Raw genomic sequence first — 6,690 nt, 5'->3', positions numbered from 1 at the left:
ACCTTCCCCAGAAAAGTTCCCCCTCCCCTGTGAAAGGCAGTTGTTAAATGTTTTCTGATTGTTTGTTCTTTTGGGCTGTGAGTCCTTTAGTGATTCTCTTTGCATCTGAAATGCTCTTGCTGTGTGGCAATGCCCATGCTGCTTACTTCCCAGAGCCTCAGTCAGCGTGCTTTCTGGCTATCTCTACTCCCTCTGACACCTGCCTCCATCCCAATTTCTGGGATTACTATTTCTTACTGTTTGAGGATTAAACAAACAAACAAAAAAATCTCCCTACATACAAATGCTCTGGTTGAAACCTGGGTCATACATCTTCCCTGCTCACCTGCAAAGAGGAAAAAAGAAGAGGTAAAGGTAGAAAAGTGTGCTTAAAGCTTGTCATGTATTAATCAGTGCATACACAGTTTATACTGCTCAAGATCAAGTCAGCACTACCTAATAAATCCCCCCACCCAGCCAGACGTGCTAAGCTCTTGGCTTGGATGAAGCAGTTTGTATATCAAAGCAACAGCTGCAGTCCCCTCTCCAGCAAGGGAATGAGGATTCAGTGCTGTGTTACTGCTTCTTTATTTTCTGTTTTAATTATGATAGTGGAAATTGACTGCTGTGATTGAGCTGAAGAAAGGGCCTTCCCATCCCTGTGCCCTCTTCCCACTCCCTGAGTGCCCTGCCTCCCCCTTTCCAAGATACATAACTAATAGGCAATGACAATTCCTAGGAGACCATCCATAAAGCTCAGTCCTTTCTATGACACAATCTTTGCAAGTGGCTGGTGTCAGCCAACGGTTAGATCATGCATGACAAATATGCAAGGTCTGATCCTTCTCTTTCTTCAAGATCTTGCAGACCACATGCTTGAAGATACGTGGAGCACAAGGCATGCTGAGAAACACAACTCACAGAACTGAGGCCAGAAAGACATTGGATTTGAATGTAGATGTAATAAACTGAGCTATCTGTCCCACTTTTTGTCCATTTTGGCATTCATTAATGTAGATGCACTCTGCTGAGGTCTGTGGAGCTTAGTGTGTTACCCAGTCAGCCCTGCCGATGCACCATGTCTGCATCAGTGATTTCTCCTGCCGGTAGCAGAAGCATCTTCACTTGCAGTGTTTTTATGGACTTCACAGTACACTGGGAACCTGTCTGGGTGGCTTTCTAGTCTATCACAAAAATCTGTATGTTTATTATTAGTAAATATAATTAATAATTATAATGATCCAGCTGAAGGGCACTAGTCAAGGTCTATCATGCTGAAGGGAGAGGAAGGAAAGATACCCAAGTGTGTGGGTAGGTCAGGCAGAATCATGCTGCAGAAAAACAGCTCACAGAAGCTGGAAGACAGGCAGAGTTTTAAAAAGAGCAAGAAGGAGACAGTTCAGATCTTTTGATTTCAGAATTAAAATTGGGACCATGGGAATTGAACTGGGCTTTCAGCATGCGCTTCAGTTTGCCGGCAATCTCTGCCTTTGCCTGTGATGTGAAAATACGGATAGTGAGTGAATCTTGATAATTCCCAACTCACCTAATCAGATTATTTCATCACCTGAATGAGAAGTGACAAGTGGAAGGTAGAACAGGAAGGCCTGAGCTCTCTTGGCCATGGCTCATTTGCCCAGGAATGGTGATGAGGATATCCTGGATTGGCAGAGTTTGCGGTGTATCCCAATAGGCAGGGAATTCACCTGGGAGACAGGAAACACCTGGTTTATTCCTAGTTTTTCTTCATCTGCTGGATGACTTCATGTGATGAGAGGTTAGGCTGCCTTTTGTCTCCATCCTTGAGGTTCCTTTGTATGATGTTAGAAGAAAAGAGAAGCATAGATGAAACAGGCTTTACCACTGCAGGTTCTGAGGCTACAGGATCTTCTGGTCACTGTGACAACTCAGGCCTCTGCAATCTTGCTTGGGGAGAACAAATTTACTGCAATGAGCTCTAGAGAAAGCTCCAAGTAACAGTGCTGTCTCCACCAGTTCTGCCAAACTGCTGGCAATCCTGCAATCAGAAAGCTGGGTTTGTTCTTCTCCCTTTTCCTTTTTTTCTTTCCCCTACCTTATTTCCTCTTCCCCCTCCCCCATCTTTGCCTTGCCTTGTTTAAAAAGAAGAAAAAGAAAGAAAAAAAGATTTAATCAAGATTGCATCTCTGTGATAACACCATGAAACAACAATGAAGAAAAAGGTAGCTGAAAACAATACCTTAAATATCCAGCAGTGATCTGATTTTTGCAGTTTCTGAGAGGTTAAGGTGACCAAGAATTCATCTGCCCTTTTCCAGCACTAAGGTCTCATTATTTGCTAACTTCCATGCCCTTTTCTCTTTCATCATGTTTCCTCATGTGGTTAATCTTGGTTTGTTTTAAAGGAAAAAAACTTTGGCTCTAAAAACAAGGGCAAGAACACAAGTTTCACAATACTTTTTTTCCTTTCCCCATAAATACCATCTTAAAATCTACCTAAAAGATTGTCTAGGGGTCGTCTTACGCAACTGAAGCTGTTGCTGAAGAAATAGGGAATAAAAGACCTTGTAAAATGAAAGCTTTACATAATTTTCTACACTACAAAGACTTTTAGTTGAGATTTCTTCTCTTTTTTGCATATTTAATAAAAAATTAAATGATTTTTAATTGTGATTACTTGCCACTAGAGCTTGTCATTGCTTACTAAACTCTCTGTAACAAAAAAAAGAGAAAGCCTCTGAACTTCATTTAAGAATTTTTAGTGTTTTACTTGCTTTGGACATGTTATTATCTTTGATTTTTCGTGTCCATTTATTCCATCAAAATTAGCATAACCATTTCCTACCAATAAAATAAGATAATAATTGTCCCTTTCTACTATTTTTGTTACTATAGAAGTGAAATACAGGGCTCTGTTTTCATCTTTTACTTTGCAGGGCTTTTGTAGTACAACTATAAAATTAGATTTTTGTCCCATAAAATGATTCAAGTCTTTTGAACGTATTTCTGTCCCACATTTTTGAAGGAAAAATCTAGTCTCAATATGTTTTTTGAGAAAACAAAACAAAAAATCTTTTGTTTAGATACTTTGGAAATTTTGTTGCAATAGTCTGAAACATCTTTTCTTATTCACAAAGATGATTTATATTTTACCTTTGCTAACTCACTAGCTAAGTAGGGAAAACCAGGGCTTTCCATAAAACAAACACAAAAACCCAACCAAAAAAACAAAACCAAAACCAAGAAACCCCCAAGTCCAAAAAACCCTCTCATGTAAAAGATCTTCTGAAATGCTTTGAACCAAGAAATCAATTAAAACCAATCCTTTTCCTGAAAAAAGCTCATTTATTTTAAAGGAGACAGTAAATGATCTTTATAAAAATTATTTACCAGCTTTAAATCCAAGTGTTGAGCATACAAAAATGGGGAAGAAGGACAGGCTTGCAGTCTGCTGCCTTCTGTAACAGACTCATTTAAAAATGAAATCTTGAAAGAGATGCAAAGATGAGCCTCAAATCCGACCTAAATTCTTTGCCTGTCTGGGAGATAAACCAGGTAGCTTAATCGGTCTTTCCTGTTTTGACCGTATTTTGTAGCACTGCCTTCGAATTGACAGGTTGTGGCAGATGTTTTGTACTCATCTGGGGTGAGAAGTTGCAAGGATTTAATATACCGTATAACTGCAGCCTGCAGCACTCTGAGATGTACCTTTACTATGGCAACTGAAGGAGCAAATCTGCAGTGAAGCATGTTGTGCCAGTTGTGTGATACTGATACCACATCTACGTACCGCAGTAACTTGCCTAGTATGGTGAAGGATGCCCCATACACTTTGGTGTGAGGTAGGGTGGACACTCACCTGCAAAATTCAAAGCTCCTAAGTTTATCTGATTGAAAAACTGAGAAAGGCAGTCCTGCTATTAGCTCTGGAGAAAGCTAGATGTATAACAATGCTCTTACAAAGCTCCGGTACCCTCTCCAATCTGCGGATGGACCCTGGGGGCCACCCACTGATGTTCATGTGCCTGCTGTGCACATGCTCGACTTGTTTTACTTGCAAGGAGCAAATGGCTTAAGTACATGCAGCCAGTCCAATACCCTGGACAGAGTGTGCACGAGCAGAGACCCTTTGACATCTGTGCAGTGAGCCCTGGGCTCGTTGCATGTGCTCTCCGGAGTTCCCCAGCATAGGTTGGTCCCTGCTGTAGTAAGCTTCAGCAGCACGTACCAGGCTTTCAATCTCAGACTCTCAGAAACAGACCCATCTTCAAAATCTATAATGCAATTCACAGAGTCAATTTTTCATCTAGTGTTCCATGTCTGGGGCGAGCCAAGTTTTTAAGAGTTGCAGTCTGGGGGGTTTTTTTGCCTTTCTGTTTTGTTTGGGTTTCGGGTTTTTTTCCCTTTCCTCTCTCAGATGATTAATGTGAGTCATTGACGGGCTTTTCTGCCTCTCTGCTGATTTGATTGGCTTTGTAAGGCCAAAATGAAGCCAGTCCCTTGTGGAAGTATTTGAAGGCCTTTGCTAATTCAATTAACTCTAAACTAAATTCTTTGTGGGAGGAAGTTGGTGAAAACTGGCTGGCAGGGAAGGAATTCCGCTCACTTAAGCTTCAGTTCACTGTGCCACTGCGCTGACCCATTTCACAAACATCCCTGAGAACAGCAGAGTCCGAGAGAGATGCAGCGTTTATTTCTGAGACCAGTAAGGGACTATTTAGCTGTTTGAGGCATAGGACTAGAAGGGACCATTTCAAGTCATCAAGTCCTGTCTTTTCCATCAGAGACAGCCATAAAGTAGATATGTGTCTAAGAAATATTTGCAGAACGGCTGCTCTACCTGCCACCAGAGAACATGTCCCACTGCCCTCCACCCCATGGCAGTGATCTGGAGTGAAAGATGAAAAAACCCCACAGCTAACCTTCACAAGACAGCAGGGGAGACAGAGGATGTCTCTTATGTCCTAGATATTCCAATAGTAGTGTGGCTGTTACGTAAAGCTTCTAGGTGAGCCAATGAGGCAGACCACACAGTACACCAGAAGGGACAGGAAAGCTTAGCTGACATCAGGGAAAAAATTCCTGCTAGTCTCACGCAAAGCAAAATAACCAAACCCAAACCCATGCATCTGGCAAAATAACCAGTCTCCCTCCAGACCAGAGAATGAGCCTCAGTCCTCCCCATGGAGCTCTGTAGCTGTCTGCACAGAAATACATGACTGGCGTGGTATGTTATTCAGTTCAGCGGTGGATGAAGCAGCTAAGCAGAGAGATCTGGATGTCATCATTTGGTTTCCAGAAGGAAAACCCTCATTTAAAACTTCCACTCCCTCTCTGACTGAGGGAAGATGAGGCACTCTGCAGCACTCCTGGGCTGGGGCACTGCCTGCCATTTTCATGCTGTTTGCTGAACTGAGGAAATGGGCAGCACAGGGAAATGTTCCCAGATCAGATGACCTATTTTACTTGAGTTGAATTGAAATAATTTGCATTTCATTTTTAGCCTTGGTTTAACCTTTAAAAGAAAAATCTGTCAGCTTCCAAAATGGGACCTCAAAAGGCTTTGTTTAAAAGAAACGCAGAAATGAAACACTGAGAATCTCCTAGATTTCTTCATACCACCTCTCCAGAAAAAGCTGGTTTCCACCTCACTGAGTTTGGGTGATGACACACTGCTCACAGAATCCTTTTTTTGCCCACCTTTGAACAATATTGTTATGAGCATCAGATGCTGAAGACTCACTGTCTGGCAATGTAGTGAGCTCCTGTCCCTCCTCTCCAGCTGAACCTGTCACATCTACCAATGCAGGGAGTTCAAAGCATCTCTTTGGTTTAAATCACTCCCTTCAAACTGATGCATCCTCTCCTGATCACTGGGAAGCCTTTGCTATCCAAGTTCATTGTCTACTTAGTTCCCATGTGGTTCTGCCATCAGTCAACCCAGAGAGATCTGAGTTTCAACCAGAATCCTTCATGAAGGGACAGTAAAAGCACTAGTGGATTAAAAGATGCCGCGCTGTTGTTGTTTTAAATCTGATGTCTTTACAAAGGGAAAACATTTCCAGGGATGGGTCTGTAGTGTTAATGAAGATCTGAGACAAGCTAACAGAAGAAGGAAGGTGGGAGGAAGGTTTTGAAAACACTTTGGGGGAGTGGGAGGGAAGTCAGCACAAAATGGAAGTTAAAGTGAGAGTGCAAGGATTTGAGAAAAGACGCTCAGCTGCTTGCTCTGCTTTTCTTCCCTGATAAACATATGGATGGTAGAGTTGAAACAAATTTGGAGTAGAAATGCAAATGAGGTTTACAGGAAGCAGCAGCATCTTGTCTGTTGTTGCTGGAGGAACCTGGATCTCTCCCAAGTTCCCAGGCAGCGGTTTGCTAAGGTACAGCAGGAGCGGCAGGTGCCTCCAGGCTTCACAGGCATGGACCATCCGCTCACGCAGGGAGGGCTTTGCTGCGCCAGGTGGAGTGGATTAGGAAGTGGAAAAAAGAGCCTGATCCAAACTTGTGCTCGACGTGCTTTCGATTCTCAATGGCTTAGTGGCCCTCGAGGGTATCTGGCTGCTCACAAGTTGTGCTCAGCATCTCACAGAAAAAGGCTAAGGTTGGCTAAAGCTTTGACATTGCTCGATTAGCCTGTGCCTTGCCTTTACTTACACAGTCTGCTGCACAAGCCAGGCATCCAAAGTATATGTCGAAGAGGTTTCTTGCTATGTTACTCCACCTAAAATC

This window comes from Haliaeetus albicilla, chromosome 12 (assembly GCF_947461875.1).
Source record: "Haliaeetus albicilla chromosome 12, bHalAlb1.1, whole genome shotgun sequence".
Taxonomy (NCBI): domain Eukaryota; kingdom Metazoa; phylum Chordata; class Aves; order Accipitriformes; family Accipitridae; genus Haliaeetus; species Haliaeetus albicilla.
This window is presented reverse-complemented; position numbering follows the sequence as displayed.